We start from the raw sequence: 22,688 nt of genomic DNA on the forward strand, positions 1-22,688 counted from the left end.
ACCAGCTCACGGATAGTAAACCCCTTTCCGGTGCAAGACTGAACATAAAGCGGCCAAGCCGCCATGAAGGAAGATGTCACAGATGTTTCACGCCGATACCTGAGATATCAATCGGCACACTGCGAGTCACACTATTGTTCCTTAATTCGAACCTACCCGACCACCACCGGATGTCGAGAAAGCTTCCGCGTTTTGTCCCTATAGCTCATAGCTCCTGGAGACGGTTCGATGCAAAACATTGGTGTCATATATTATGCGCTCGAGTATTCTTCGGTAGTATCGAAATGAAAAATAAAATGCCCTTCTGATTTCCATCGGAAGGCAAGCGGTGCGAGCGCGACTGATACCGCGTGTGGAGGCAAATGCCGTTCCGATTTCCAGGCGTCGACACATTTTCGTCCCTCTCTGTGGCAGAATATGAAGGTTCCTCGTTACCGATGTTATCGGCGTTTCCAGGAAGTCTATGGGAGTGAGCGGGAGCTGAGCGGCGCAAAAAGGCCCGCGTTTCACGCCTGCCTGGGCCTGTTTGTGCTACCTCTACTGTAAATAATCTTGCCTCACTGGCCGTGGTTCTTCTCGGCCAGAGTGAGGGGCACGCGTCTCTAGAGCCCACTTTCTCTGTTTTTGTTTCCTACATCGAACCGACTCAGATGGCTCGCCGGATACGACCAACCACCAACAAAGGGTTTTGCCTTGTCGGAATTCCGAGCGCTTTAATCGACAATATCCAAGATCCACAGCGGTGAAAAAACACAAGGAGATAGTTCAATGGGTTTAATTATAGACAACGGAAGACGGAAAGCAGGAGAAGCTTCTGACATCAACCACTGAATAATTCTTTTTCAGACCGCAACGTCGGCTAAATGGGAGGAGGCAGTTACAGGCGGAGTCCAAAAGCAATGAAGTATTGATACTTCTCGTCGTATGAAATCCAGTGGGCAGGAAAGTTTCATGCGAGAGAAAGGAGGAACGGAAAACGGAAACAAGGAAAGTGTTTTGTCCAACATTGAAAGCGTAGCACGCCGTTGCGGAGTGTAGGAAAAAAGACACAAGATTAAGCACCAGTTGTCATACCTGCCATGCCACCGTCATACCTCTACTTCTTTAGAAGCTCAGCACGAACACATGATGGAAGCATTTCCGTTCTCTCAGTGAGCGGTTTCTCCCTAATATTATTTCAAAAGCAACTAATACATGAGTGAGCTTTTACCTGCACCAAACATTACGTTTCTGCAACTCTGTGGAAGTTGCTAAACAATCCTGACTGTATTTAACAAACTAAATTTTCAGGCAGTTCTGACAACATTAGCCTTCATGTCTGCTGTTCAGCTCGCTCGGAACTATTCCCTTTACTCTCATTGCTTCTCTCCCATTGGGTAGAAATTGCTGAAAACGACGGCGCATGGACTTAAGCATATAAAAGCAAGCGCATGGCTACAGTGACATGGCATCGTACGCTCCGATATCAATTCTCATCTGCGGAAACAAAACATGATACTTGCGTGTAACAACTTCAGTATGAGAAAAGAATGACTGCGGAAACGAGTGGCAAGACATACACAAAGAGTGTATGGCTTCCAATTCCACTCAAAACATTTATCCACCTATCATTCTCGACAATAGGGTGAAGATTAAAAATAAAACTCTGAACTCAACGCATTAGCATGGGGAAGTCCTAAGGAGTGACCGGCATGTCTCACTCCGTTTTTCTGACTGTGTCGAAGGCATCCTGGACAACCAATCGTTTGTTATCAGTCTGCCGCTGAACTGCGGTTGTGTTAAAACAATCTCAAAATCAAAAAATGCTAAAAAGCACGAGCTTGTTGAAATTTATTTATCCTACCTCTCAAATCGAGGTGCTCTCGTTAGCCCTAATGTTCTTACTATAGCGAGCATAGATAAATCCACAAACAAACAAAAGAGAGACTCACTCTTCCAGCGGAGATCCGAATGCTCCAGTAAGCACAGTGACTAAGCTTAACCACCTCTTCTTTTCCTGGGCTCGTTCTCAACAGGTCCATTTCATCTGTCAAGTATTTTGCTCGCGTTTATAATAAGTCGGACGCAGGCGTGCCCAATCGGAGACAGACACGAGACCCAGAGTAAATAGAAAGTCGCAATATGAGATAATAGGTGTCTCGGAGACAAAAAAAATCATAACCTGATTGTTGCCCAAATGATGCTACGAGTAAAAAATAAATTATGGAAACAGCGCTTGAGACGTGACCATAACACAAAAAAGAGTGACATAAAAAACTTCCTGATGATGAACCAAATCTTTGTTACCAGCATTGGTCGTGCATTTTTATTTCTTATTAATCGCCCTGCCTGCTGTCGTTTGGTTCCGGTACTGCAAAGACAAAACATAGGAGGAGCACAGAGTAAGTAAGGAACAAGTGCGACTTAATGACATTCTAATCGAAACAAGTAAGAATAAACGGGCATGGACAATTAATGCGAACAGAAAATAACCGATCGTCGATAAGAGTAACAGGTTACATCCAAAGAGTAGGCAAGCTGTGCAGGTCACGGCTGATAAATGTAGTGAGCGGGTAAGATTAGTAAGTTTTCATGACTCAAATATATTCAGCTGAAGCAGGACTGGGTCATACCTGACTGGGTCATACATACCTCTGCCACATGAACACTTTCGATCCTCGTTGAATAATATCTGCATTGAACTCGCTGCAGATCGAGGCTGTCACACGGCAACTTTCAACTGCAGTCAGGCGTGAGTCTGCTTGGCTCTAAGCTGCTTCCTCAAGATGTCTTGAATTTTCAAGCACATTCTAGAGCTGCCGTTGACGCCCTCGTCATCATCGAGCCCTACAAATAAAATCAAGTGAATGAAACAAATCCTGAAATATTAACACAAAAGTCTATGAAGGCATGAATAATGTTGTTTGAACATAGTTCTAGCTGATATTGAGTTATTTTTTGTAATCCCGACGCCACGCTTGACGCTACTGAACGCACACGAAAGAAACTCTTCAATGGTCATTAAAATCGCCCGTGTAGCACCGGATGCTTCAATCCTTCTTAGATCTCGCTGCAGATAGAGTACAGTGAGGATCTAAAGTGTTCGTGTGGCACAGATATTAACCGGAATAATATGGGAGAGGCCTTCACCCTGCAGAAGGGGTAGTCAAGCGATGAGGAGTGCGGAGGCGAAGATGGGCCCCGATTATTGAGGCATCCACTGCCGACTGCTTTCGAAGAATTGAGGCGTCTCACGCATACACATATATACAGACGAGCATGCGTGTTTAAAAATGGGAGAATACTGCTGAAGCGGTGAAAAAAGAAATAGCAAATGGTTTAGTGCGGTTAAGCCAACAACCAATTATGCATTCTAGCTCTTTGTTTTTCACTTGGGTTTTCACTTGAGTTTTCACTTAGGATTCGGTTTGTGTTCAAGGCTCGGTTTTCAAGGTCGAAGAGGAGTCAGCCAATAACCGGCGAAATGGATCCTAAGGGCCTTGGTAGTGCGCTATAAAACTATACGGGGCCACTTTACGTACCTTAAGAATGCAAAGCGACAACGGTGTGTTTTGAATTGATTGCGCGCTGATGGAAGTTGGGGCAGACGACGACATCCAAAGCATGGCGATGGAGGCTGGCAGTAAAATACAGGGAATGTTCGGCACCGGTAATGACACCGGTCTAAGGCATAGACGAGCGAAGCTGACCACTGCATTACTTCGCTGCATTTTATTTTAGTTTATTTCAGGTCAAGATTAGCCAGACAGCCAGCGGCAAAACGAATCACTAATTTTTACTTGCGCTCCTTACTATCCTGCCGTTTAACCTGTTCATCATCGTGAAGTACTGCGCGGCTGTCTACAGCGCTTAAATGCGTGGTTTGATCTGCATGGGAGAAACCTACCGATAACAGCTGATTTCAAACAATCTGCATTACAACATGTGCTGCGACGCTTCTGACACTACCTTCACCTCCATATCCGTAGTCGTCAATGATCGCGTTTAAGAGCATTCAGGCGTCCAAGCGAAATAGAGATAGCGTGCCTAGCGCTCGCTGCTGCAATATTTTTGCATGCGCAGCTTCCACCCATTGCCGAGATTTCCTTCAAAAATATGCCAGAATGTATTATGGGGAAAGCACAATACTGGCCTTAACAACGATACCTGTCGTTGGCGGCGACATTGCCGCGGGTAATTTATGTTCCCAAAAACCTCATGTTTGTCAAGGACTATGACGTCATCAACCCGAGGTATGATTCGCAACAACCGCTAATTCAAGAAGGAATCTTGGCCCGCGTGAATTTACGTTTTCAGGATTGATGGGGAATAAACACATGCACTGCGCCGTGGGACATCGGCTGGTTACGTTTGTTTATGCTGAGGGGCAGCAAATACTGACTCACGCCAATGAAACCGTGGGAGAGCTGCGATTTTTCAACGAGACTTCAAAAAGCACGCATGGCCCTCTGGCAACTTAGTGGCGGTTCCGAGAAAATACCATGGCAGTGCCTCACAGTGAGCCACTGCCACTGGGCTGTACTTTACTGTGAGTTGGCAGTGACACGATGTAAACTCTTAAAAAAGAAAGAAAGGAGAACGAATGACCCACCGGTTGGCCACGAACAATAGGAATAAAAGGGGCAGAACACTAGAGTTTGGGCATCCAATCCTTTCTGAAGAATTGGCAAGATTCCTGTCTAAAGAGGTTGATTCTGCAGCAGCTTTATTGGAAACTCTGTAGAAAAAGTCCCCCGAGAATTTTTCGATCAGTGCACGCATCCGTTTTTATGCAGACCGATGCTGAAAACCATGAGCAGCGACCGCGTTGACGAGATGGCGTCAACAAAAGTAATGAACCGGAAACTAATATAAATCTCTTCCGCCAAAGAGTAACTTGATATTTTAATGCACAGCGTCCAATTTATAAGTTCCCTGGTTAATGCTATGATGGCACAGGAACGTATACCTCGTCGAAGTAAGGTTTAGTGTGCCAATGCTCATCTCTTTACCCAAATAATTTAAAAACTCTGGCACCATCTAAACACAAGCAATAAAAACACGTCATACCTGATGTGGAAGGGTGCACTGCGCAAAACATAATAAAGCTTGAAGAACCCTCCTGAAAGAAAACGTTGTGCAGTTAAGAAAATATTTGGTAATCCCTGTGATGCGGTAACGTTCGGTGCTACAGTGATAACGACGTTTCGCTTTCGCCGAAATAGGTAACTTTAATTGGTTTCATGCGATTTTCCTTTCGAAATAAAAATTATAAATTCTCGTTCTTTTCCTATTTGTTGCTCCACCTGTACAATATGAGGCACCATCTTTGCTATCCACCATAATCTCATCACATAGTTTAGTTAGTTTTCTGTCCCTTTAGGACTCTGATAATCCCTGCCGAAGTGAAGGTGATTATATTGAATTAAGTTGCAGCAGGGTAGATCACGCTGTATGAACTCCCATTAAGGACGAATTCTCGTGTCTTAAGAGCAGGTGAAATTGAATTCAGTTGAAATGGAGTTGTATGGGAGCTGCTATGCGTATAGAGTGAATTCTGAGGCTCTGAATTCAATTTAGTTCCATTATGACGGATTACGGTCGAATGAGATGCGCACTAAAAATGCGAATGCTCAAAGTTCTGTAGTGAAAGTGATTGCTTACGTTGTTACTGTGTTCATAAATCAGGTAAGCAGCGTCCTTTTCCGTGCCTTTTGAGCACCGAGAGCTTGATCAGGTCTGGAGCTATTGTTCTTCTTCTTCTTCTTCTTCTTCTTCTTCTTCTTCTTCTTCTTCTTCTTCTTCTTCTTCTTCTTCTTCTTCTTCTTCTTCTTCTTCTTCTTCTTCTTCTTCTTCTTCTTCTTCTTCTTCTTCTTCTTCTTCTTCTTCTTCTTCTTCTTCTTCTTCTTCTTCTTCTTCTTCTTCTTCTTCTTCTTCTTCTTCTTCTTCTTCTTCTTCTTCTTCTTCTTCCTTGATATTTGGCACATACCCCCGAAGGGGTATTGTCCAGGGTTCAGTGTGGACTGACAAATGTCCTACACAAGCTGAATTAGTGTATTACAGTAATTGACAACTAAACAAAAAAATAAGATTTAAGATCACAAAAGTTATTGAAAGAAAAAATATGAAGCAAGAATTTGGAATTTTGTAAATTTGGAATACAATTAGCAAGGGAATCCGTCCGTAGCTGTGATGCAGTTATGTACGTACTGACAAATTTGAGGCAACGCAAATCCTTTCGCACTCGCACCGAAGGAAGTAGAAGCGGGACCAACAACGTAAATCCCAAGCGTGCAATTGGAGTTTCTAAATGCACCCTCCTCTGACGTGAAAACCTTCGGCAAGCGAAAAGGAAGTGATCAATATTTTCAATTTCACCGCAAGCCTCACAAAGGTTTGTGGGGCTGATCCCGCATCTACATAAATAAAGATTTAGGCGAGGAATCCTGAATCTCGGGAGAGTCATCGTTACCTCACACTGCCGTGATTTACATGAACGAACTTTCATGAGTACATGACATGCTGGTATTCGGCTGTAGATAGCAAAGGATCATTGCATGAAGCGGCTAGGTATTGATATCGCTGGAAACGGGACATTCCAAAAATGGTGATATTAGGAATGGTACATGAAACAGATGCATCAAGAGCTGATTTAGCCAGGAAATCAGCCGCTTCGTTCTGGAAAATACCGCTGTGACTGGGGACCCAGATGAAGCGTATTTCTTTCACCCACCCCGGTATGAAATACTTTAGTGAGCGACTCAACAGAGCATCCCGTGCTGACTCCAGTGACAACAAAACAGAAGGAGAGTCTGATAGAAAAATTATTTTTGATTGACTGCAAGGAACTTTTAGTAGTGCTAGCACAATTTCCATGAACTCTGCTAGAAATATCGGTGTGTAATCCGGGACACGCACCGAAAACCTCCAGGAAAGAGACTCTGAAAAAATTTGCAATCGCTGCTTTGTGCGCAATCACAGACGCATCAGGGGCAATTACAGTGTGATCAGGGAACATTTCAAGGTGTCCAAATAGGAGACTGGATGTTAGACTTCAGGGCAAGTGCTTCACATTAGATGGAAACATAGAATCATAATTTATATCCACAAAGGACGTTGAGCAACCAATAGGACATATAGAAGCAAGGTCCACATCAATGTTTGCTAAAATGCTCTGCGTGTAAACAACCTGGCGCTTCCAGACCCTTGGCCAGTGGTGTGTGAGAAAGAGGGTGGTGCTTGACACAAAAATAGGTATAGCCACACCGGGAGTAGCCTCAAATGATCTGAAGAATGATCTGACAGTTAGAAGGCGGAAACAGGAGTTAAGGTCCCGAATGCGGTCCTCCAAGTACAGAACAGTAATAGAGACTGACTGTGGAAGCCCTAGGCAGAGGCGCAGCGCCCGTCTTTCTAAAAGCAGCAAAGGATGCAGCTTATATTTTGGACACCCAGAAAAAAGAATGCATCCAAATTCCAGAATCGGTCTCACATAGGCTTTGTGCAAAAGTGGAAGAGTATCTCGACGCATACCAAATTTCCAATTACTTATCCGTATTAGCCTACCAGGGGCACGCTCACCTTTCCGAACATTATACTTGATGTGAAGCCTCCAATCCCTTCTAGCATCATACATAATGCCTAAATACCGCACACATTCCACTTGAGGTATGACATCTGAGCGGTAGTTTAACGAAACATGTAAGGGGGTTCTGGTTTTAAAAACCAGCACACTACTTTTGGACACATTTAAAACCAATTTAATTTTGTCCAACCAGACCTCAAGTGCATTTAGGTAAGCCTGTAGTGAACGATATAGGATGAATATCTTTTGCAGAGGCGACGAATGCTATGTCATCTGCACATACATATACAGTGACATCAGGATGAACCGGAATATCGCACATTAATACATTAAAAAGGAGTGGGGAGAGCACAGAGCCCTGAGGCACTCCTCTTGTCTGTGCACAGGTGTCTGATATTAATGAGCCATCAGTGCAAAAGAATTCTCGTCCTTTCAAAAATTTTCTGATCCACGTGTAAATGTAGAACGGAGGACGTAATAATGAAAACTTGTTAAGTAGAATGGAATGTTCAATGCTGTCATAGGCCTTAGCAATATCAAACGTCACTAACGCTGATACCTCCTTGTTGCACATTGCAAGGCAAATCCTGCTTTCTAAATCTACATGTGCAGACCATATTGAGCATCCATTTCGGAAACCAATCAGGGAAGAACTCAAAGCATTAACCTCTGAGATATGCTCTGAGAGGCGGCCATGCAGGATTCTTTCTATTAATTTTGCTAGATTTGAAGTCAAAGGTATCGGCCGAATGTTTTCAACATGAAATCCTTTACCAGGGTCTTTCAAGAGCAATATAAATTTCGCCACTTTCCTGACGTACCGCAGCCATGCAGATTCTAATGATTCATTTACCAGATCCAGGATATCCTGATTGAATTCATTTGCTGAAATTTTGAGCATACCTACCGTAACCCCGCTCCAACCTGGAGCCGAGTTTTGCTTGGAGGAAATCACAGATAGGAGTTCTGACCTATCAACCTCAACATAGTCTGAGCAGGAAATGGGAGCGTGCAAGGGAACTCTGCACTGCTCCTGAAAACGTAATGCTAGCCCTTGTGCAATTTGTTCCAACTCATCCTTTGCCTCCTGTGGAGACAACACTACTGAATTTAATGACTGAGAAAGGTCCGAGTTTCTATTTAGTTCCATGAAACGACACAAAGCCTTCCTGTGCTTAGGGTTTGACAAATAAGTATTTAAATTTTCGTTGTACTCGTCCTTTGCCTGCGCTATGGCTCTTTTGAATGACGCCGAACAAAATTTGTAGTTTATCCAGTTTACTGGGCTCTGGTTATAAGAAAGGTTTTTCCATGCTGCTTTCCTACGGCGGAAGGCTTTCTGACACGCGTCATTCCACCATGGGGATGGCGACTTATTGTTTACTGCAGACCGCCCAGTGTACTGGGAATCTACAGTAGCATTCGCTATTGAGGAAAATACCTTTTGTGCTTTGTTGGACCTACATGAACAAAGGTCTGATTTGAGGGAGGAGCGTAGCGAAGCTGCATATTTGGCGTTGTTTACTAGTTTAATGTCAAAAGTGCTATCTCGTGTTGTGCTCATCATGATGGTAAATGTGATTGAAAAGTGGTCACTAGATGTACCACTGTCTACTGTTGACCATCCTCCTATACCTGTCCCATCTGCTGCCAGGGGTAAATCGATGACAGATCGCGAATTTCCGTGCATGAAGGCTATAGCCCGAGGATTGCAGCAGCGCACAGCATTTGCCGACATCGACGTCCAATAGCTGTCCACATGCGTCGGAGTAGTTATTCCAATATATATGGTGCGAGTTAAAATCACCTGCGATAACGACCTATTAGAATTTGTAAGTAATCTGTCAAAACAGTCTGTGCTACGTACACCTGTAGGGCAGTAGACGTTAGCGATTGTGACAGGGCCACAATGCGACAATGTGATATCTACAGCCAAAATCTCACACTCAGGACTCATTATTGTTTTGCTTATTTTTGCCCGGTGACATAATTTTGATGATATGAAGGTTAATAAGCCACCGCCCCTACCGTTTATACGATCGGCGCGGAAAACATGAAATTTCTTTAAGGTAAATGACTTTGGGGGGGAGAGCCAAGTTTCTTGCAAAAGCACTATGTCTGGTTTATGTGTTGAAAGGAGAAGATATAAATCTGGAAGTGAAGATACAATAGAGCGACAATTCCACTACAGACCATGTACACCAGCCATGATTACATACCTAAAAATGAGGCCGCAACAGCCTCTTTTAACACATCTGTTTGCTGTAAAACTTTGGAAGGCCCTTTTTTAACTTTGGTCTGGGAAATGGAGGACTTAGAGGGTAAGCTAGAAGCACGGCACTTCTGAGTAGGGCATGCCATTTCAACATCATTAGAGCAAATACCTTTGCGACAAATGCTTACAGGGACACTGTAGATAGGGTGCACTTGAGCCAGCACTAGAGGAGAATATGCATTTAAACTTTCAGCACAGGTTTGAGATGAAATAGATGCTGGAGTCAGCACAGGTTGAGGTGGGAAAGATGACTGGCTACCAACAATACCAGACAAGGCTTCAGTAAAGCTGGTAAGCATACGGTCAACCACGACAGAAAGGGGTTTTTCAACCGTTTTTACAATTGCGGTAGACAACGTGGCCTCAAAGTCTTGAGTAGAAGGGCGCACACAGTTGGCACAAGTGTGCCTTTTCCGATCAAGAAGGGCATAAGCATCTGCTCGAGAGCAACGATTCTCTTGAATTAATTCTAGTAATGCCTGTTCCTGAGACCGTTTCTCACAACTAGCGTCATCAGCCGAGTGCTCGTTATTACATAGACAACAGATAGGTTTTTCAGCGGTACAGCTATTAGAAGAGCGTCCTTCCCCACAAACCCTGCATCTTGTCGCAGACTTACACGCTCTTCCAGTGTGTCCAAATCGCCAACAGTTTGTACAATGAACGGAGCGAGGACGTAGCGGGTCAATGCAATAAATAATTGGACAAATTTTTTAACTCAGATGGACACATGAGACCGGCAAAAGTTGTTATAACTGACTCTGTATCAACACGCACCCCGGACACCATGCGAGAGCAGCGATACACTGAAAGAACACCAGCTTCTGCGTCCTGAAATTCCTCCAAAATTTCTTGAGCAGTAGATGCAGGATCCACTCCACGTACAATACCCTTAGTGCAAGCCAGCTATTTAGGAATAAAGACTTGGACAGGAATCGAGGTAAAAGAACTGCAGCGTAGTAGATCTGACACACAATTAATGTTTGCAGATTTGCAAATTATACCTCGTCTTCCGAAAGGTCGCACCTCAGAGATATCAAGGTAGTGATCCGTCAGACTCTTCAGTTGCTGCTGAATAGTTTTCGGATTTTTTTATTTTCAGCATTCCATCGCCTATCGGTATGAGTGCGACAGGAATCACATTAACACCATTTTTAGCAAATGATTCCAGAGAAAAGCTTTCAATCGGCAGGCTGGCGAACCAATCTGTCGAGCCCCCTCCCGGGGAGGGTGAAAGACATGCCTGCAGCGCAAGGTAATGACACCTTTACATTACCAAATCCTATAAAGCTAGCCTGAACACTGACCAAAAGCCCCCTGAACGTGGAAAGGCCTCACTACGAAGAAGCACCAGGCACCGAACACCTTGAGGACTCCCAGGACAGCTTTTGAGTAGCCTTCATCTGGCTGTAGCTAGCACAGGATCACCTTCGTGGCTTGCTTGATCAACTATCAACTATAGCAGAGTCACCATAATTCGTGGCCAATGCACCTCTTTGATTGTGCATCACACTTGGCGAAAACACTAAGCTTAAAATGATAATACAAGATTATTGAGCAGTGACTTTTCTTGCGATTGGGATCAACTTTGCCAAACTGTAGAAAAGAAGTAATTGCCGCGACTTAGCTCGACTAGGCCTGGTTATGCAAGCCCAATCTTTGTTATGCTTGGTTACCCTGAGTTTCTAAGCCACGTTAGACTCATATAGATGGCCTTGTTTGCAAATCAGAAGCTCGCTTAAGCACGTTCAGGAATGGTTTGCCTTGATTTAACCCCTACATGGCTGCCTGCGAACGTCAAAGGAGCGCCACCAAAACACTTTGTCCAGCGCGCTACTCCTCCATGGCTGTCTGAGAACCTCCAAAACACCACAGCCGGGTCTATCCGAATAGTGTGGAGGGAATTTTGAAGGTGAAGTCCCAGGAGGTGAGCTAGGTAGCCAACGATGGCGGTGGATGAAAAGTGTGGGCAGGGGACCGGAAGGCTGAATGGCATTGTGTCAGGCATTGTAGTATATTTGGGGAGATATGTACATGTACGAATGAAGTTTGTCAGGCGTGTAAGGAAGAAGAAGCAGCAGGTGTGCGAAATAGAAGCGAAAGAGCAGAAGCTGAAGAAGAACTTAGCGCCGCCGTCTCAATGTGCCACAAGTGCGAAGAAGAAGCGTTGCCCGGCGCCGGCGTCGTTTCGCCTCGCTCCGAGAACTCTTCCTTGAAATTTCTTTCAAAAATGTATCTATGTACTAGACTGTTCCAAGTTTACTTTCGTTTGGCGCTACTCAACTGGGCTTCAGCAGCGGGGCAGTTCGCTTACCGGTGCACAAATTTGTTAACGCCTCTGGTTGGATTCCCTGCTAGGTATGTGGCGATTCCGCTGCTTCTCTGCAGGTCCTTATTTAGTTGAAATTATTCCTTGTTTTCTGATCAGTCGGGCCGTTTTCTGTCGTATTGCATTATAATATGTTTTAGTTTTTTTTTTATTTACATATCTAACAGCATACCTCCCTTGCTACTGGTTTCACATTGGCCAATGCCCCTCGTGAGTATATGTGCCATTATCTGAGGGCACAACAACAACAACCGCCGTCGCATCGCAGTGTACCTAAGGTCAAATTGCGCCGGCGATGACACTGGCTCGACGAGGCCACTAAAGCTTTTACTTTAAAAATGTTCTGAAGACAATCCCAACATGTTGTTTTCTATTACGGGTGTCATGTTTTGTTTTCTTTTGGAGAGATTGAAGATGTGACGAAAATGGAAGCATCATCATCTAGACAAGCCTATAATTATCTCCCTTATACATCCGTCATAACACTGCGACGGAGAGGTTTAGTCACCTCCAGGCGCCAATATTCGGCCAGCGGCAGGTGCTCTAACCACCCCGAGCGATTTCTGTGACGCGCGCAACTTCGCGTGCTCCGATTAAGATAAGCTGACAAATCAAACCTTGCAAATCCACAAAAACGTTTTTATTAGTGCTTGCCTGCAAAAATATAGTGATTTATTTACGTACCTTGCAGCCAACAGAATATTTTGGAATTTAATGCGTTTCAGGTGTAAATTTGTGCTCTTTCTCATTTCTCTATTTTCTTGTAAAGTGTTGGACTGATAAATACATCCGTACTGCAGTAAACAGTAGTGGCTTCCTCAATGGGCATCGTGCGGTCATATTGTGTCACTTCGTTTCATACAGCTTGTCTCGCTAAACTGCTGTTGACATCTCCACCACTGTAAGTACCGAATCAGCGACAGCCGGTAGTTCGTCGATGCTGGAGGGTGCATGTTAAGTTCGCGCGGTCTAATTATGCCGGAACCACGGTGTGAGAAGTAGCTTACACATTGGCCCGGGCACTGCTGCGTACTTCGGTGCCGCGGGAACTGGGATGGTGGGGATTTCGTTCGATTCTTCAGCTTACTTCGAACCCCTGACAGAGGGCTCAGTGGAGTAAACCCAGCCACAGTGCAGCCGTACGCACAAGGAAAGCGATCACCGATAAGTCAAACAATCCTGTTTTACGGCCGTTGTCGACGCTTCCCTTGTGTTTCATAAGATCGCGTGCATGCATGTTCAGGAATAATGCGGTCACCGAGTCTCAACTGAAAGGTCAATTTCTGCGCTAATATACCCTCCTTCTGTTGAACTTTGTGTCTAAGTCAAACCCTAGTGATAAAAATTTGCTTACGTGACTATCCATGGAATTTATACGAAGTTCCGTTTTTTGCTTTGTTTTTTATTCAGAGGGTTTAACGTCTCAAAGACTCTCAGACAGTATTGGAGGTTTGTGAAAGTACTAACCAATTGGGGTTTCTAAAACGTGCACTGGCACAGTGCATTGCACGGGTGCCTTACTTTTAGCCTCCATCCAAATCCTTGCTGCCTCTGTTAGGATTAACCCCGCGTCCTTGGCTTCAGCAGTTGAGCGTCCTAACTACTGAGCCACCGCGGAAGGGTGATTTCCATTCATATACCGCCCCATTCTTTAGATATTTTCTCTTGGGCGTCAGGCTCTAACGTACTTAATTCTGAAGCAATTTTCTCTATTTCACAAGGCTGCGAGCATAATTTTACACCTTCGGACATATATAGAGTAACCGAATAAGTGGCAGAGTAACCGTTATGCCGTACGTGGTAAGACTTCGCCCTGCCGAAGTTTCGAGAGTATTTCCGAGCTGACTGCCCTCTTGTTTGCCCCACCTGAAACCACATATCAAGACACCTGAGATCAGTACGCGGTGTGCCGAAGGGTAATCACGCTGCAATTCACTATTCGACGCCGTATGACGATTTTCTGAAATCATTCTGCGTTCAATCGACAATTATTCTCACACTATAAAAAAATCGTTCTTGCGTACTCTTGAGCTTCAAAGAAAGCCGTGAAGACAAATAATTTACTCTTAGCAATGCTTAAAATTGCAGATATTTCCCCACAGTTTTGATTAAATTATGATAACAGTTTAGGCCATGGATTTCATAAATTTGCGGACGTATAGTGCCTGCAAACACTGTGGCACAGTACTATTAAGGCGACGCGAAAATAACACTGTTTTCCTTGTTTATGCATGAAATGTAGCCGTAATGCGACACACTTGTGTTTTTATACTGATTTCAGAACTGCCTTCAGTTTAAAGCTAGTTTTGCAACCATCGTGTATTTACGGTTAACATACTCGTAATGCACCCCTGGGACATAAATATTTAGTAAAATGCAAATTCATCACGTTTGCAAAGTTATATTGTGTGCAACTAAGCTAAGAGGTTTCGGTAATTCGTGGAGTTTTAAATATTACCTATAATCAGAGGCCTTGATTTCTAGGCACTAAAAAGACGTTTTAGGCGTCAGAAATAGGGAGTAAGATTTACATTTTAGGCAACAATGAAAAAATATAGCCACTAAAAACAATATCAAAAGTGCTCGATATATATTATTTGGCGCAAAAAAATAGTAAAAGAAAAAGATCACGGGAGATGATTTGGGATTTCAATAAAGGCGCGAACATTAGAAGCAATTTTTTGAACACTGTCCCGCAACATACCATACAACGCACATGCTTCAGCACACCGTGAGGTGGCCTTCTACTGACAGAAATGTTGTAAACAGTCTTACCCACAATTTAAAAAGGCATTTGGCGTGGAAGCAAACAATAAAACGCAAATACAAATATTGAAAAGCACTAAAGTACTATAAAAATCTTTAATAAAAATGTATAGCGCCATGATTGGCCTGTCATATTCTACAAAAGTAAAGACAAACAATGCACCATTCACAGCAGGTCATCTATTTGAATAAAAGAAACAGAAATATTGTTAGCTTAAATTATCTGATATATGAGTTCAAAGTCTTCACTATTAAAATAATTATTCTTAGTTATTTCGTTATAGGCGATACTCCAACACTTACAAATACGTTGCCATTTTATGTAGAATTTTTTAGCAAGTAGCTTCAAGCGTCTTGAGCCACGCCCCCTCTTAATGGTGCTTGTCACTATATTAGGGCTGGAGCATCCGAACTATCTGATGCGAGAAAATTTTGCCGGCATTAATGCTTGAGATTGAATATTCCGACAAAAAATTGTACTGCACGGGTCTGCGTACGTCCGCTGATGGCCCGATGGGCCATCAGTGGACATACGCAGACCCGTGCAGTACAGTTTGTTTATTGGTCATATGACCTATAAACGCTGTCAACCTAGAAATCACTGTTTAAGTTATAAAAGCAGTCGCCCTCAAGCACCAACCCCTGGTTAATGAGCTTGAAGTTATGCCTTTTCTCACTCAGAACTAGATTGCAAGCTGAAAACAAAAAATCCAGAAGCTTACTTGTACTGCGTAACATCTGATAGATTTACACTCCTCAGTATCCTAGAATGGTGGCCGGCTAGCGCCTCCTAAGCACAGTTGAGGTCGTTGGCATACTAAATATGAAATTAAGGAGGCATGATGCTGCAGCGTCGCTTCTGCTGCTTTTGTTAGCGGTTCTTTTACAGGTGTGTTGCGCAACCTGCCAAACGGCGGATGGAATCGCTACGATTGAAGGGTAGAGGGAGCAACAGCTGAAAAGTGATATTGATACAGGCTTTAGATCTGAGCCCTAATAAACTTTGCTGATGTTAGAGGACGAATGTGTCATATGCATGCACGACTGAAAGCTTTCCAGTGTGGCGTGCATCTACCAGATAGCCGTCAGTTATCATTTGGTGAGCATAACATACGTCCGGAGCATGAGCAAAGAACATAAGGCGGATTACTCAGATGGACATCTTAAGCAGATAAGCTGGTTGCAGCAGGTGTATGTAAGAATAACGACTTGTTAGAGCTGAAACCAACCGGGAAATGTTCCAAAACACCTGTAGCTCGTTACGCATACTTTTCAATACGCGGCACCATCCGGTCGATTCCACTTCATCAGAAAAAGTCTACTAACTCCAAAAGTAAAATATCAGGAGGAAAACGGTCTTTTAGGTGTTTCTTGTTCACGTGGTTTTCGTTGTATTTCGGGGCTATTTTCGCTAAAATAGGACCTCTTTAGGAATTAAACTCACATAAACATATATGTAGGCATGACCACCCAAAAATAGGCATTTATAGGCACTACAACACTTTTATTAAAGTTATTGTTAGCGCCTTATTCGCTAATAAATAAAGATGGTGGGCCTATGATGCGCCGAAAAATAGGTATTTGTCTCAAGAACGGTCTCTACTTATTATATACCATGCATGTTTGCATTATAAATGTCCTAATTTCATTGAATATTTCGCTGTAATATTGTTTACCATCCACATCAAGCAGTCTTGATTAACAAAAAATAGAGTAGTATAAGGGAGTGAAAATTTTAGAAAACTGGCTGTTTCACTTGTCGCGCCCTTTATGGCGTTTGCTTAATGAAGCCAAATTTCAATAATAGTATAGAGTTTAAACTTTACCCAAATGCAACCAAAGGCCTCAATTTCTTATAAAGCAGTGCTATGATGTTCTTTTTACACAACTGTGATTCTTGTGTACACTTCTCGTGTCAACATCTTCTAATCCTTTCGAATTTCCAACACATATGATATAAATAGGTGGCAATGAGCACTTTTCCCTTTTGCTCATGCCTTCCTGAAGTTATCTGCGGCGATAAAAAAGAGGAAGCCAATCCAGAAGTAGTTTAGTGCGTCATTTTAAGGTTACCGTCTTGACTGAACGCCTCAGTACTTAAGCTTTTTTGCTCTAGATTCTGGGCAGCATGAAAATCTTCAGTAGCGATGTAGGAAAAAATAGTACTGCGCTGCAGCAGACAACGACTAAACAAGTAAAGAACAGGACAACCACAGTAACGTTATTTTAGTCATGTCTCATTACCAGCACGCCCAACATGCTATCTTACAGCGATGTAGGACAAGAAAGTGCATAGCACCCCTATGTATCGCCCGTGCATCTGATTTAGTGTGACCCGCTTACATCTCGGCTAGAAAGCTCCCTGACTTGATTCGTTCTCTGATGTCAGCCAAGGCCTCAGCTGCCCGGCGCCAAAGTGCTCGAATACATCTCCCCGTGCTGCCCCACCCAGTCGCACGCAGCAGGGAAAGTCTTGGTTACATGCGCCTCATCGTATGAGTCGTTAGTCATTCATGCCGTGCCATCACAAAAGCATCTTCTATGACCATAAAAAAAAAATTGAAGGAAGGCTAGTTGGTGCAGTATTACGTTGATGAATGATTTCAGCTGCTAGAACGTACACTAATTACTTAAGTCTTGACCTCGTGGTGGAGCATCTGCCTCGCTGTCGAGAGCGGGTAGGTTCGACTCCCGCTGTCGGCCGGATCGATACCCGTCGGTTTTCGCAAACGGGTACCAACTATCACCTGGCGTGCCGTTCAGGTTTCCTTATTGCATGGTGCGAGAAAGAAGCTTGCGCCTTAAAATTCTGTACTATGGGTTTTGAGCGGGCACTCCGAAATAAAACACGGTAGGACTTAAAGGGCAAGATGACGCGAGAGATATTAGAAGCGTATTGCATGAAACTCGGATAACATAGTGAATGCGTTAGGGCTAGTCAGTCGCTCTCGCGGATATGAAAATGGAAATCATTATTTCTGACACCTGTGGCAAAGCAAAAACGACCAAATCGGAAAAAGAAATCTCTATGCTCTCCATGAAGGACTAATCAAATATTGTGCATTCGGCTTACAAATTCGCAGGGTCTTTCTATTTCATAATTTCTTAGTGACTTTTTACTAAATTCACGATACCGTTGCTGCCGGAAGGCAAAGCATTGAGTTGTTAGCCTTACAAATCTTTATCTGCCATCGTGCTCTCCCTAGTACGTGAACCAATTAGCCTAGCAAAATCTTTTCACCGATATAGTACTAACAACAAGCTGCACAACCCTTACATTCCGGTGTTCTGTTCGTGCGTTCAAAAAAAAGAAAAGCAAGCCTGTCGCGGATTCGAAAGTATTTGTATGTGAACACAACAGGGTTAGGCTCTCCAGCACAGAGCTTTTCCCTTGCTTGGGGGGGAGGGGGGGGGGGCGACATCGTGGTACGCCGATTGCACATAAACATGCGCACCAAGCTCAAGAAGGACGTCCTCTGTGATTCGATCACAACATATATCTATATGACTCAGTTAGAGAACATACGCACCTTAGTATTCACCAGTTCCTTCCTTCATTCGAGATATTTATTTTCAAGAAATTAATGACCGCAACCCTTAACTAGAAATGCGTTCGTAGCCGCCTCAAAAACAAGGCTGCAAGGGCATTGAGACACGTGTGAGATTGGCTGAAGATGGAAAGGGGGGATCAAAATAAATAATTTGAGATTCATGAGCTCCACACATGCGACCCTTAAATCATGTCTTTTTTGCGATACTTTTATATTTTATAGTTGCCAACGCTTCCTACTCCGTGTACACCCACTCAGTGGCACATGCGCCGCAGCTAACTAACACTGGAAGCCTTGCCTCTAGAATAAGAATACTTTTTACCTTTCGCTTGTTCACTGCTGAATATTGCTTCCCGTAAGCGTAAAATAAAATTACACTATCATCACAGAAATTTATTTAGGTATTTATTCAAGTCGAGCTTCCAGTCAAGGGGTGATATAAAAAAATCCAAAATTTAAATGTCGCCTTACCTACACTCCCCGTGATGTCAGAGTTAGATTTCCTAAGCCGGCGTACATATAATTACCTGCATGCGAAATTTATTATTACGGGCGTCTCACTAACCCCTATTCCTGAACGGCACAGTATATAAATGACTGATATATTTTCCAGAAATAACTAGGAATGCATGGAAATTTAACAAAAAAAAAGGACAGACAGAAAACTGGAATTTACAGAACCAGATATAACGAAGGGATCTAAAGAAAAAAAAAAGAAAAATGCAGCTTAAAACGCCATAAGTAGTGGCGGCAAGAATTTTAAAACGAGCTTCGGGCTCGGAAGCTGTAGCTGAAATATGGAGCTGGAGATATGAAGAGATCTGATATATATATATATATATATATATATATATATATATATATATATATATATATATATATATATAGCATAAGTAAATAGACGAACTTGGTTGCTAGCGGTTACATACAAGTGAAAAATTGCTTCATACTGTTTCCAAGTTTATTTGTAGTCGACGTTTCGGCAGGAGCCCTGCCTTTCTCCAAGAAAGGCAGGGCTCCTGCCGAAACGTCGACTACAAATAAACTTGGAAACAGTATGAAGCAATTTTTCACTTATATATATATATATATATATACATACGCCAGGCATCTAATGATCCCAGCCGCTGACTGTTATCAAATATAACACGAGATTTGCTACCGGCAGAAAGGAAACACCGCCAGGTGCTTAAAGGAGTCGGATGTAAATAGGACATTGAAATTTCCTGTGTTAAATTGGGTACCAATCGCACAAAAGCAAGTAATTGGTGTCATAAAAAGGTCGCTGTGCCGTACATTGAATCAACCTCGTCTGACGCGGTGATTATGAAGATTACTGGTCTTGTGGTGGTGATGCAGGTGACCTCTGCCAGTATGACTTCAATGGTTCCCACAATATGTCGGTAATCCGCGTCAGACTTATGCGCTTTACCTTCTATGTTCACAGTCTATCCACAGTTCATGCTCAAAACCCACATAATAAGGATAAATGGGCTATAGCAGTGTAGAATTCGAACAGAGTAAGACAGGAAAAAGTTACCACACTCCGGATTCCACGACATCATTCCTTTCTGTGCAATCACTTTACATAATCTGACAGTGTAAAATTTATAAACATTGTGCCTGTCCTCCGTTTATCCAAAGCTTTTTCCATTATGAGCATCCTTGAAAGTATTCCGCTCTGCCTAATTTACTGGGTTTCCGTCGCAAACTGTGAATCGGCATAAGCCATTGTCTTCAGGCAGCCGCTGAATTTCGGAGAACAACGATTTACGTTGCCCATATTTCTAATTGATATAACCAACTCCTCGAGCGTATCAATCCTTTTTGACGAGCGCCTTGTCTGGAAACGTTCGCCTACGGGGGGTAATCAGAAGCATTTTGTTCTAGCGGGAACTGCTGAATTCTATCTGACTTCTTCCCCTGCCACTTCTGTTTCTAATGTCGCCGGATGAGAAAAAAAATATATCAACGGCTGCGTCGCACTTGCGAGATGTCGCTCGGGGCTCTAAAACATTTACAACCCATTATATAATTTTGATTACTGCACAAGGTTTTCACGTGGAGCTCTACAACGCAGAACTAAACCACTCGCTCGAGCCAAAGACAAAGTGGCATCAGTTCGCTGTTTGAAAGGAAATAAAAAATGAGGAAACAAAAAAAAAAGGATATAAAAGAAAGTGCACCTTCCCTCACTATCGTTTCAGGCTTTACGAATAGGTAGGAAGGGCTTCGTCAACTAAGTAGTAGTAGTATAAGACATTTACTAGGAGTATGGCTTATGTGTTATAGGAGGGGTGGGTTGAGTTCACACTCCGCCACTCCATTGGCTGGAGCCGCTGACTGAGCTCTCGCAACCAAGTTCCTTTCTACCACGAGGTCGGAGCTGGACAGGGCCACCTCCCAATCAGCCCACTTTGGGTTTTCTTTGCGAGATTTGACTTGCTTTTCTTGGCAAGTCTCTATACTCTATGGTAAAGGTGTGCTTTCTGGCCGCAAAGCGTGCATTCACCCGAGAATGTATCCGGAATAATTGCGTGCAGTCTAGCTAGGCTATTGCAGGACAGTTTTTGTAAACGACTGAGGTGACATTCCTCTGATTTATTAAGTCCTGTAGCAGGTGCAAGGAATGTTTATCGCTCTAAGCGGATGTGTTAGAGTATCTGGCGGTATGTAGTGAGGGGCTCGAAATGGTCATGGGAATGGAGTGCTAAGGGATTCCGGGAAAGAAATTCTCGGGCTGCGGCGAGTGCACTCTCGTTTCCCTCTAACCCTTAATGACCAGATACCCATATTACTTCTTTAAGACCTGGTGTCTGGCTTGTGACAACATTTTACAGGCCAAGGAAGAAACCTGGACTCGCAATGTAGTTTCTGCGGGCAGCTTGGGAGTTGGTAACAATGTATAAGCATTTGGTGTGTGTTGCGGCTAATACGATTGCTGTCTCCTCCACTCGTGCCATGTGTGATATTTTAGCCGTCAGCCCGCTACCGTATGGTATGGGCGAGTGACGGCTATTGTTGTAATGTCTTCACAGGAACCCACAGCGTCCGCAAAGAAGGCACCTTTGTACTTGGAATAGTCCTTGTCCATCGCCCTGGCTCGTGCTTTGTGTCGTGCCGCATGGTATTTCGTGTGCATTTTGAGTGCTAGGGGTGGGGTGTGAAGTTTGTTCCTCCATTCACGTGGTATGCCATTCTCTGTTGCGTGGTGCTGGGAAGGCTGCTGCCGAACTCGTCAAGTAATTGCCGTCAAGTGGTGGTTTCAGAGAGGCGGAAAGTTTGCTTAGAAAGTCAGTCTAGGAGTTCATCGATGGTGTTGTCGACCTTAAGGTAGACGCGATGAGGGAAAAGTCTTCCTCATGTATTTGCAATAAAAGCACAAAAAATCCCTTTCGTCATGCTCTGTCGAACCATCACTCCTTCTCCGGAAAAGCCTGGTCGGAGAGTGTAAAGACGGAAATTTCGATCACAGCTCTGTGGACGCCCGCAGCTTCAGCAGCTCTGGAAAGCTGCACACCCACACCTCTAAGGCGCGGCTGTCACAACCGCGGTCGTGGCAAGCTGATGAACGAGCGCGTCCACGCCCGCTGATGATCACGAATTTGACGGGGAGGCGAGAAAAAAGCAAACAGCGAACAAACAACCATTATTTCCTCGCATTTTCGTTTTGTTTTTTCTCTTCGCCAGTTCCTTCCTTTCATACCCTCCAGCAACACGCCACCTTTCGACTGAGAGGAGGAGCCATGCCTGCGCACCGCAATGCGAAGAGTGGGTGGTAATCAAGATTTCACGCCTGAGTGGCGGTATGCTTTCGATGAAGACAAAGAAACAATCGCTAAGTCCGCCCTGACGTGGTTGCGATCAGGGTGCGGCACGAAGACGATGGAAAGAAGGGGTGACGAATTATATATACTGGCCACTTCGTACCACTCACAACAATGCGCTCCTCCTTCCCTGCGGGCCACATTCTTTAAACGAGGGAGAGAAGGAACACCAGCCACCACGACATTCGCTCCCTCATTTCCTTCCTCACTCCGTGCTCCGACATTCTTTTGGTCGACTGCCCTTCTTGGTCTTCTTTATACAGTGCCTAAGCGTGTGTCCGGCGGAGGGCGATCTAATTCATATGTATAAGGTCGGACACCGAGAAACGAAGGGGGAGCGAAAAAAAGAAAATTAAATGTAATCGTGCCAGCGAAA

This window comes from Amblyomma maculatum, chromosome 2 (genome assembly GCF_055883805.1).
Source record: "Amblyomma maculatum isolate TAMU_Amacu chromosome 2, ASM5588380v1, whole genome shotgun sequence".
Lineage (NCBI taxonomy): Eukaryota > Metazoa > Arthropoda > Arachnida > Ixodida > Ixodidae > Amblyomma > Amblyomma maculatum.